This window comes from Oncorhynchus mykiss, chromosome 23, assembly GCF_013265735.2.
Source record: "Oncorhynchus mykiss isolate Arlee chromosome 23, USDA_OmykA_1.1, whole genome shotgun sequence".
NCBI lineage: Eukaryota > Metazoa > Chordata > Actinopteri > Salmoniformes > Salmonidae > Oncorhynchus > Oncorhynchus mykiss.
Genome location: NC_048587.1, coordinates 3,672,343 through 3,685,320, shown reverse-complemented (window position 1 = coordinate 3,685,320; position 12,978 = coordinate 3,672,343).

The following is a 12,978-nucleotide window of genomic DNA, read 5'->3' as shown; positions in this document are numbered from 1 at the left end:
TGGAGGATACAGGTCTTGACCAAAATGAAGGAACCCTTTACAGAACACTTGATACAGGTCTTGACTTTTACCAAAATGAAGGAACCCTTTACAGAACACTTGATACAGGTCTTGACTTTGACCAAAATGAAGGAACCCTTTACAGAACACTTGATACAGGTCTTGACTTTTACCAAAATGAAGGAACCCTTTACAGAACACTTGATACAGGTCTTGACTTTAACCAAATGAATGAACCCTTTACAGAACACTTGATACAGGTCTTGACTTTGACCAAAATGAATGAACCCTTTACAGAACACTTGATACAGGTCTTGACTTTGACCAAAATGAATGAACCCTTTACAGAACACTTGATACAGGTCTTGACTTTAACCAAATGAATGAACCCTTAACAGAACACTTGATACAGGTCTTGACTTTAACCAAATGAATGAACCCTTTACAGAACACTTGATACAGGTCTTGACTTTAACCAAATGAATGAACCCTTTACAGAACACTTTCGACGACTTGATCACGGCTGTTACACACGCTGATGTAGTCTGTTTTGCCTGCTGGGAGAGGGAAGTCCTCCTGACTGAGGAGAGACGAACAGAGGTTGTTGGGGCTGTCAGGGGTACAGAGTGGGTCGATGTAAGACAACTCCCTCTCTCTATCCTTCCTCCTCTCCGACTCCATGTCTATCTGGAGCTCAAGCTGCTTCCTAGGTCCCCCCGTCCCCATCTTGATCGACGGACGCCTGCTCCGGCTCTGAGACCGCCAGTAGCTATTGCTGTCGTAGGACGGGAGTCCCTCCTTTTTTAGGCGAAAACTCTTCTCTTTCTCCACAAGCGTTAGGCCCTGGTCCTCGCCCTCCTCTGTGTCCCCCCTCTTCTCTCCTGGACCCTCGGCCCTCAAGCCTGGTGTAGATCGCGTGCTGTGTTGGTGGGTCATATTCTTCAGTTTCTTCTGACTCGTCAGCTGCTGCTGCACTTTGCTCTGCTGCCTGTGGGTGGCGCTGTGGCTGTAGTATACAGACCTGGGCACCGGCCTAGCCTTGAATGCCCTCCTCTCCTCTTTGGCCACCAGGTTCCCCAGTTCCACTTCAATCCTCTGCTCCCTCTTCCTCCTCTCTCTCTCCAGGAAGCTGAACGGTCTCTGGGGTGAGCAGGAGGAGGCCTGCTGGTTGCCACCGCTGACCGTGACACACCGATAATTACCGAAGTTAACTCTGTGGTTACCGGGATGGTAACCGGGCCGCTGGCTGAGGCGTCGGCTGATGACGTCGTAGAGCGGCAGGCGAGTGTGGGCGGGCGCCGGCGAGGCCCGGAACTTCATGCCACACTCCCTCAGCTCGTCCAGCTCCCGGCGCAGCAGCAAGTTCTCCAGCTCCACCTCCGAACGCGTCCTGACCTTAATGACAATAATGCATCAATATTACATTAGTTTTATATAGTACTTTTAGCCCAAACACCCAGAGGGACATTTGCTCAGCACGTCTGGCATACATATACTGTATTTATGACACGTAGAACATTCCCTATGGAATGCTGTGTTACATTATTCATTCAAGACTCTTTAGAGAACAATACAACTAAACAACCTCCTCACCTTCCTCCTCTTCTTCTCCTCCTCCCTCATCATCATCCTGAACGGCTCGGGGACGGTCACAGTCCCCCTGGAGTTATCAGGACCTCCATCCCCCCTATAGCTCTCGCCTCTGGTTCTCCTCCCTGTGTTGCTCAGGTTTGCTCCCTGGTTTCTGCCCTGGCTCTTAGGGCAGCAGCCTCTCAGCTGGAGCTGGATCTGGAGCTGGCTCCTAGATGATGGCTGCTTACGGGCGGTGGTGGTGGTCACACTCTCTGGACAGCAGGACTGACTGTCCCTGTGTAAAAGAAAGCTTGAATTGCAACGTTTATCTTCTAGGGAATGCTTTCAGGCCTTTGGCTCCAAGCACCCTTTCACGTATTTACGCAAGAGGATAAGAGTTGAGCACATTGATAAAACATTTTTTTTTAAAAATTCATACAGTTAAGAACAATGTAAAGTAGAAAGAACCCCAGAGGAAGTCACATTCTCTCTCTTTACCTGAGACTGTTCCTGAGGGGTTTGTCCTTCCTTCTCCAGGCCCTGGGGCTGTGGCTGTCCTCTACAATCAGAAAGAGACAAAATAGTGAACTATTAAAAATGTGACCTTGACGGATGGATTGAGTGATTCTGTGTTGACATACAGAGCCTTCAGAAAGTATTCACACCCCTTGACTTTTTCCACATTTTGTTGTGTTACAGCATGAATTTAAATATGATAAAGTTCAGTTTTTGTGTCACTGGCCTACACACAATACCCCATAATGTCAAAGTGGATTTTTTTTTTTTTCTCACATTTTTGACTAAATCATTAAAAATGAAAAGCAGAATTGTCTTGAGTCAATAAGTATTCAACCCCTTTGTTACGGCCTAAATAAGTTCAGGAGTGCTTAACACGTCACATAACTTCCATGGACTCACTGTCTGCAATTCTTAAATGACTAATCATCTCTGTACCCCACACATACAATTATCTGTAAGGTCCCTCAGTCGAGCAGTGACTTTTAAACACAGATTCAACCACAAAGACCAGGGAGGTTTCCCAATGCCTCACAAAGAAGGGCACCTATTGGTAGATGGGTAAACATGCAAAAGCAGACATTGAATATCCCTTTGAGAATGGAATTAATAACACTTGGGATGGTGAATCAATACACCCAGTCACTTCAACGATACAGGTGTCCTTCCTAACTCAGTTGCCGGAGAGGATGGAAACCTCTCAGGGATTTCACCATGAGGTCAATGGAGACTTTAAAACAGGAGAAAACTGAGGATGGATCAACAACATTGTAGTTACTCCACACTACTAACCTAATTGACAGAGTGAAAAGAAGGAAGCCTGAATAGAATACAAATATTCCAACACATGGATCCTGTTTGCAACAAGTGTTATGTTTGGGGCAAATGCAACACATTATATATTTTTTGCTCCACATTTTCAAGCCTAGTGGTAGCTGCATCATGTTGTGGGTATGCTTGTAATCATTAAGGATTGGAAGTTTTTCAGGATAAAAAAATAAACGAAATAAGCACAGGAAGATGAGCGCAGGAAAATCCTAGTGGAAAACCTGGTTCAGTCTGCTTTCCAACAAACACTGGGAGATTAATTCACCTTTCAGCAGGACAATAACCGAAAACACTACGCCATATTTACACTGGAGTTGCTTACCAAGAAGACATTATACAATCCAGGTGTGCAAAGCTCTTAGAGACTTACCCAGAAAGACTCACTGGTGTGACCGCTGGCAAAGGGGATTCTGACATGTATTGACTCAGGGGTGTCAATACTTTTGTAAATTAGATACTGTATTTCTGTATTTAATTTCCAATAAATTTATTTATTTTTAAATAAAAACATGTTTTCACTTTGTCATTATGGGGTATTGTGTGTAGATGGGTGAAGAAAAACATGTATTGAATAAATTATGAATTCAGGCTGTAACAGCAAAACATGGAATGAGTCAAGGGATCTGAATGCTTTCTGAAGGCATTGTTTATACACAGACTGTCACACCCTGACCATAGTTTGCTTTGTATGTTTCTATGTTTTGGTTGGTCAGGGTGTGATCTGAGTGGGCATTCTATGTTACATGTCTAGTTTGTCTAGTTCTATGTTCGGCCTGATATGGTTCTCAATCAGAGGCAGGTGTTAGTCATTGTCTCTGATTGGGAACCATATTTAGGTAGCCTGTTTGGTGTTGGGTTTTGTATTGAGACTTACTGTATTTCCATTTAGAACTTTTTGCAGAATTATTTACTAACATATTGACATCTGTAGGAGAAGATTAGCATATTGTATTATAACAGGTGGCCTATTCATGACATGCTGTTTCTGGCTCTTTTCCCCCACTGACCTTCTCTCTCTTCCAGCAGCAGTTCATAATGGTTATCCTCCTCTTCTCCGTCTCCACCAACACCGTCTCCTGATTGGTCAGACACGTCGCCGGACGTCTCCTCGTGGAAGTTCAGCTCCTCGTCTGAAAGGATTCTCTGCAGTCGCCTCACTGGCATAGAGCCAGAGCTCTGGCTTTCCCACGTGCCACTGAGAGACAGGAGAGATTGAGCTTCATTTAAGATGAGCTTTCATTGTTGCTACCGTAAAAAAAGTCTCAAGCGCATCTCGGTTAAAGCCCCCCTTAGGATGTGAAACGCTATAATACCTTCTTCTAAAGCACAACAAAACAAACATGGATGTTTTTGTTCCCCCAAATACTACACTGGACAAAAATATAAATGCAACATGCAAAAAATTCTAAGATTTTACTGAGTTACAGTTCATATAAGGAAATCAGTCGATTGATATATATTAATTAGGCGCTACTCTATGGAATTCACATGACTGGGCAGGGGTGCAGCCATGGGTGGGCCTGGGAGGGCATAGACCCACCCACTTGAGAGCCAGACCCAGCCAATCAGAATGAGTTTTTCCTTGCAAAAGGGCTTCATTCCAGACAGATATACTCCTCAGTTTCATCCACTGTCCGGGTGGCTGGTCTCAGATGAAGAAGCCAGATGTGGAGGTCCTGGGCTGGCATGGTTAAACGTGGTCTGCGGTTGTGAGGCTGGTTGGACGTACTTCTAAATTAAATTCTCTGGCAACAGCTCTGGTGGACATTCCTGCAGTCAGCACGCCAATTGCACGCTCCCTCAACACTTGAGACATCTGTGGCATTGTGTTGCACATTTTAGAGTGGCCTTTTATTGTCCCCTGCAACTGTGTAATGATCGTGCTGTTTAATCATTTTCTTGATATGCCACACCTGTCAGGATTACCTTGGCAAAGGAGAAATGCTCACTAACAGGGATGTATACAAATGTGTGCACAACATTTGAGAGAAATACGCTTATTGTGAATATAGAACATTTCTGGGATTTTTTTTATTTCAGCTCATGAAACATGGAATCAACACTTTACAAGATGGATTTATATTTTGGTTCAGTATAATAAACACTTCATTTTCCCCCGTCTTGTAAAAAGGCAGCACAAGGTTACATAGCCTACAACTACTTAACTAAAAACTACATTCCCTTTTAAAAGGTACAGTACCAAAAGCCATGATATCAGACCTGGGTTGGAGATCCTGTATGCCTCTGCTCTCTCTCTCCAAACACTTGTCCTCCTCATACTCCTCCTCATCGTCCTTCTTGTTGACCTTTGACCTTTTACAGATATACATCTTCTCCAGCTCAGCCATGTTCCTCAGGTGGGTTCTCTGCAGCTGCTCCAGCCTCTGGTAGTAGTCCTGGTGTGGGAAGAGGAACGCCCACATTGAGGACTGGGATTCAATCCGACCGCCCGGCTATGCACCTTTTAAAGACAATGCTCCCAAGGCCCGAGGACACCACATTCATGATAAACTCTGCATTTGTTGGCTCAATCTGAAATTACCTTATATGTCAAGCGCGCACTGATTGGATAGAATCCCAACCTTTGATTCAGGCCATCTTTTGACTCTTTTCACACTACCAAACCAAACCAAGCCAAACCAAAGCAAGACAAACCAAGACAAACCAAAGCAAACCAAGACAAACCAAGCCAAACCAAGCCAAGACAAACCAAAGCAAGCCAAAGCAAACCAAGCCAAACAAAACCAAACCAAAGCAAACCAAGCCAAACCAAGCCAAACCAAGCCAAACCAAACCAAAGCAAACCAAGCCAAGACAAAGCAAACCAAACCAAAGCAAACCAAGCCAAGACAAACCAAAGCAAGCCAAAGCAAACCAAGCCAAACAAAACCAAACCAAAGCAAACCAAGCCAAACCAAGCCAAACCAAGCCAAGCCAAACCAAGCCAAACCAAACCAAAGCAAACCAAGCCAAGACAAACCAAAGCAAGCCAAAGCAAACCAAGCCAAACAAAACCAAACCAAAGCAAACCAAGCCAAACCAAGCCAAGCCAAACCAAGCCAAACCAAGCCAAGCCAAACCAAGCCAAACCAAGCCAAACCAAACCAAGCCAAACCAAGCCAAACCAAGCCAAACCAAACCAAAGCAAACCAAGCCAAGACAAACCAAAGCAAGCCAAAGCAAACCAAGCCAAACAAAACCAAACCAAAGCAAACCAAGCCAAACCAAGCCAAACCAAGCCAAACCAAACCAAAGCAAACCAAGCCAAGACAAAGCAAACCAAACCAAACCAAGCCAAACCAAGCCAAACCAAGCCAAACCAAACCAAAGCAAACCAAGCCAAGACAAAGCAAACCAAACCAAACCAAACCAAACCAAAGCAAACCAAGCCAAGACAAACCAAAGCAAACCAAAGCAAACCAAGCCAAACCAAGCCAAACCAAGCCAAGCCAAACCAAGCCAAGCCATAGTAGCTGGAAAAGATCAGATTAAGGTAAAAATTGGCAAGCCATTAGATTCAAGTTTGGGTCGACATGATAGTGTGAAACCAGGCACTACTGTCCCATAGCAGCAATTTAGATTTCAACATCCGTTGTTAATGAAACAACAGGCAAAGCCTACACATATACAGAGGAACAGTAGAAACAGTAAAGGAATGGTCATGAATTTACAGTAAAAAGGGCCCAGGTGCAAAGAGCACGGAGCAGTATCTATTCTAGGCTACCTGGTTGGAGAAGTAGACGCGTCCCAGGCCTGAGCGCTCCCCTCTCTCCACGCCGTATCCTTCCTCCAGAGAGAGAGCGCTCCGCATGTCGTCTCTCCCCTCCTCGCTGCCCTCTGAATCCACATCATACTCCTGAAAGATTCATTCAGAATATTATGTACAGTACACACACAATAAGACCTTATAGTACTGTATTAGACTCATACGTCATTAATAAACACACACTAAGACCTTATAGTACTGTATCAGACTCCTACGTCATTAATAAACACACAATAAGACCTTATAGTACTGTATCAGACTCCTACGTCATTAATAAACACACACTAAGACCTTATAGTACTGTATCAGACTCCTACGTCATTAATAAACACACAATAAGACCTTATAGTACTGTATCAGACTCATACGTCATTAATAAACACACAATAAGACCTTATAGTACTGTATCAGACTCCTAAGTCATTAATAAACACACAATAAGACCTTATAGTACTGTATCAGACTCTTACGTCATTAATAAACACACACTAAGACCTTATAGTACTGTATCAGACTCCTACGTCATTAATAAACACACAATAAGACCTTATAGTACTGTATCAGACTCATACGTCATTAATAAACACACAATAAGACCTTATAGTACTGTATCAGACTCATACGTCATTAATAAACACACAATAAGACCTTATAGTACTGTATCAGACTCATACGTCATTAATAAACACACAATAAGACCTTATAGTACTGTATCAGACTCATACGTCATTAATAAACACACAATAAGACGTTATAGTACTGTATCAGACTCCTACGTCATTAATAAACACACACTAAGACCTTATAGTACTGTATTAGACTCCTACGTCATTAATAAACACACACTAAGACCTTATAGTACTGTATCAGACTCATACGTCATTAATAAACACACAATAAGACCTTATAGTACTGTATCAGACTCCTACGTCATTAATAAACACACAATAAGACCTTATAGTACTGTATCAGACTCATACGTCATTAATAAACACACAATAAGACCTTATAGTACTGTATCAGACTCATACGTCATTAATAAACACACAATAAGACCTTATAGTACTGTATTAGACTCCTAATTCATTAATAAACACACAATAAGACCTTATAGTACTGTATCAGACTCCTAAGTCATGAATAAACACACAATAAGACCTTATAGTACTGTATTAGACTCCTAAGTCATTAATAAACACACAATAAGACCTTATAGTACTGTATCAGACTCATACGTCATTAATAAACACACAATAAGACCTTATAGTACTGTATCAGACTCCTAAGTCATGAATAAACACACAATAAGACCTTATAGTACTGTATTAGACTCCTAATTCATTAATAAACACCCACTACGGTGAAGATTTAACATGAACTAACACCCACTACAGTGAAGATTTAACATGAATTAACACCCACTACAGTGAAGATTTAACATGAATTAACACCCACTACAGTGAAGATTTAACATGAATTAACACCCACTACAGTGAAGATTTAACATGAATTAACACCCACTACAGTGAAGATTTAACACCCGCTACAGTGAAGATTTAACTTGAATTAACACCCACTACGGTGAAAATGTAACATGAACTAACACCCACTACAGTGAAGATTTAACATGAATTAACACCCACTAACAATTTGTGTTGGAAAAATAGTTAACTTTGATAAACAGCCAGAAACTATAGATTTTCTGATTCAATACGAAATCCAAACAAACCTAAATATGTGTTTTTGGTTGTTGAGTCAATTTGACCATTTCAAACATTTCTTCAAAAATATATATACAATGAACAAAAATATATATTCGCAACATGAAACAATTTTACTGAGTTACAGTTCATATAAGGAAATCAGTCAATTTAAATAAATTCACTAGGCCGTAATCTATGGATTTCACATGACTGGGAATACAGATATGCATCAGATACACAGATACCTTTAAAAAAAGGTAGGTGCGTGGATCAGAAAACCAGTCAGTATCTGGTGTGACCATCGTTTGCCTCATGCAGCGCGACACATCTCCTTCACATAGAGTTAATCAGGCTGTTGACTGTGACCTGTAGAATGTTGTCCCGCTCCACTTCAATGGCTGTGCAAAGTTGCTGGATATTTGCGGGAAACTGTAACACGCTGCCATACATGTCAATCCAGAGCATCCCAAACATGCTCAATGGGTGACATGTCCTGTGAGTATGCCGGCCATGGAAGAACTGGGGCATTCTGTGTACAGATTCTTGAGACATGGGGCTGTGGTGGACATTCCTGCAGTCAGCATGCCAATTACATGCTCCTTCAAAAACTTAAGACATCTGTGGCATTGTGTTGTGTGACAAAACTGTACATTTTAGAGTGGCCTTTTATTGTCCCCAGCACAAGGTGCACCTGTGTAATGATCATGCTGTTTAATCAGCTTCTTGATATGCCGCACTTGTCATGTGGATGGATTATCTTGGCAAAGAAAACATGCTCACCATCAAGGATGTAAACAAATGTGTACACAAAATTTTGAGAGAAGTAAGCTTCTCATGCGTATGGAACATTTCTGGTATCTTTTATCTCAGCTCATGAAACACTGACAGTATCACGAGCAAAGCACCCCCACACCATCACAACTCCTCCTCCATGCTTCACGGTGGGAACCACACATGCGGAGATCATCCGTTCCCCTACTCTGCATCTCACAAAGACACGGCGGTTGGAACCAAACATCTCAAATCTGGTCCTCATGAGAGCCAGCTTCATCGTACCGCTGGATGGTTTTTGCGACTACACTTGAAGACACTTTCAAAGTTCTTGACATTTTCCATATTGACAGACCTTCATGTCTTACAGTAATGATGGACTGTCATTTCTCTTTGCTTATTTGAGCTGTTCTTGGTCTTTTACCAAATATCTTCTGTATACCACCCCTACCTTGTCACAACACAACTGATTGGCTCAAACACATTAACAAGGAAAGAAATTCCACAAATTAACTTTTAAGAAGGAACACCTGTTAATAGAAATGCATTCCAGGTGACTACCTCATGAAGCTGGTTGAGAGAATGCAGAGAGTGTGCAAAGCTGTCATCAAAGCAAAGGGTGGATACTTTGAAGAATCTTAAATATAAAATATATTTTGATTTGTTTAAATATTTTTGGGGTTGCTACATGATTCCATATGTGTTATTTCAGTGTTGATGTCTTCACTACTATTCTTCATTGTAGAAAACAGTAAAAAATTAAGAAAAACCCTGGAATGAGTAGGTGTGTACAAACTTATGACTGATACTATATATCATACCCCCCCAAAAAATGCTAACGTCCCCTGTTATTGTAATGGTGAGAGATTAGAATGTCTTGGAGGGTATGATATTTGTGCATCTGTAACTTTCTCTCTAATCATTATTCATGATTAATTCAGGACTATCTGTAATCATGGTAGTGTCCTCATTAATGTAGTGTTTAGAAACATATTCTATTCTTATTTACAATAAAAGTGACTCCAAAATGACACAATACATTATTTACCATTAATTTCTGTAACTATACATTCAGGTACATACTACCTCAGTTGGCCAGACCAACCAGTGCCCCCGCACATTGGCTAACCGGGCTATCTGCACTGTGTCCCACCACCCTCCAACCCCACTTTTATGCTACTGCTACTCTCTGTTTATTATATATACATAGTCACTTTAACCATATCTACACATACATACTACCTCAGTTGGCCAGACCAACCAGTGCCCCCACACATTGGCTAACCGGGCTATCTGCACTGTCCATGTGTCTATGTACAAAAAGTAGTGTAATGGTTCACCTGATATGGATGAAAATGCCCAAAATGTAAGCCGACAGTCTGCACTTTAACACGGGAATTGTTTGATTTAAAATCCAAACTGTTGGAATATAGAGCCAAAAGTAGAAAACATGGTGCGGTGTCCCTGTAATTACAGAGGGCTCTGCATGTCGTTCTGGATAGTTAGCTGGCTAACTCTTTGAACCTGCTTTGTGGTGTACCCCATACGTTTCAACTGGTCTCCTCACCTCATAGCCAGGGCCCCGGTCTCTTCCCCTGTAAGGGTCCGCTTCTCGTCCGTACATCGCCAGGAGCTCGCTGCTCTGCAGTGAAGGTGAACGGTACAGCACAGCCATCTCTGTGTTCCTCCTGTGCAAGCCTGTTACTTCTCCTGTTGTTGTTGTTGTTGTTGTTGTTGTTGTTGTTGTTATTGTTGTTGTTGTTGTTGTTGTTGTTGTTGTTGTTGTTGTTGTTGTTGTTGTTGTTGTTGTTGTTATTGTTGTTGTTTTATATTATTCGATGTCAGTTATTTTATTCCCAAAAGCATGTCTCGTACCACCGGGTTACATCACCATGTAGTGTGCTGCTGATCTCACAAGGGAATGGCCCACTGACAGGGGTCAAGAAGTAAAACACACACACACACACACACGCACACACACACACACACACACACACACACACACACACACACACACACACACACACACACACACACACACACACACACACACACACACACACACACACAAAAACAGGATGATCCTCAGTCTTAAAGCCATGCAGGAGTCGTGATTTTACTGTGTCAGGAGTGACACAGAACACACAGGTTGAATGTAATTCACCAGCTGTTCTCCATATGGCCGAGTCAGGGCTTAACCGCGCTATAAGACCTACAGACATGATTCCCAGTGAGATACCCAGCCTGTATGTGTCCAGACAGTCAACGTTTCCAATCACATTCACAGATTAACAAACACGCTTAATTACAGTTGAAGTGTTGATCTGATTGGATCTGGTTTAGGAGGGAGGCAGCACGTAGACACACCTTCTGCTCTGTTGCCGTGGCAAACAGTAAGTCAGGAAGCAAAAGTCCAAGATTGAATCTGAAATGGCACCCTATTCCACCTACGTTTGGCTTCGGGTCAAAAGTAGTGCACTATATAGGGACTAAGGTGTCATGTCAGATACAGACCAATTTGAATTGCAAAATGATATTCCAGAGCAACCCAACACAAACACAACTGATTCAGCCAATCAAGGTCCTAGCGGGCAGATTTAGTAGAATTCTTTAGAGTATGTCTTGAACAAAACCCTGCATGGGATGTAGTGATATAAAAAATAGTTTAACTGAGTTGACTTGACTTTGCCTGAGTTGACTTGGCTTTACCTGAGTTGACTTGGCTTTGCCTGAGTTGACTTGACTTTGCCTGAGTTGACTTGGCTTTGCCTGAGTTGACTTGGCTTTGCCTGAGTTGACTTGGCTTTGCCTGAGTTGACTTGGCTTTGCCTGAGTTGACTTGGCTTTGCCTGAGTTGACTTGGCTTTGCCTGAGTTGACTTGACTTTGCCTGAGTTGACTTGACTTTGCCTGAGTTGACTTGACTTTGCCTGAGTTGACTTGGCTTTGCCTGAGTTGACTTGGCTTTGCCTGAGTTGACTTGGCTTTACCTGAGTTGACTTGGCTTTGCCTGAGTTGACTTGGCTTTACCTGAGTTGACTTGACTTTGCCTGAGTTGACTTGGCTTTACCTGAGTTGACTTGGCTTTACCTGAGTTGACTTGATATTACCCGAGTTGACCTGAGTTTTCCTGAGGCCACTCCAGTTTACCGTCCACTAGCCTCCATCACTGTTGGTCACCTCATGTAACGTTCTCCTCCTGTGTGATGATTGTCCCCAGACGACAGTGAAGGCTGCCAGGGCCTACTCACCGTACACTAATGACCCCAGGCTGATAGATGTCAACGAGGCAGTATATAGACACACCTTCTGTTCTGTTGCTGCGGCAGTAAGACAGTCGTGAAGCATAAGTCCAATTTAGGGCTGGAACAAAACCCTGCAGAATGGTTAAGTTATGTGTGTGTTGATTCACCCCAGATGACAGTGCCAGGGGCTACTGAGCTACACAGAAGGAAAGGTGCTATCTAGAACCTAAAAGTGTTCTTCGGCTGTCCCCATATGAGAACCCTTTCAATAGGTATTTTTGGTTCCAGGTACAAACCCTATTGTTTCCAGGTACAACCCTTTCCACAGAGGGTTCTACATGGAACCAGAAAGAGTCCTACTTGAAAACAAAAAGGGTTCTACCTGGAACCAAAAAGGGTTCTACCTGGAACCAAAAAGGGTTCTCCTACGCAGACAGACGAAGCACACTTTTGGAACCCTATTTTATAAGGGTGTACCAGGACCTGCCAAGGCTACTCAGTTACCAGGACCTGCCAAGGCTACTCAGTTACCAGGACCTGCCAAGGCTACTCAGTTACCAGGACCTGCCAAGGCTACT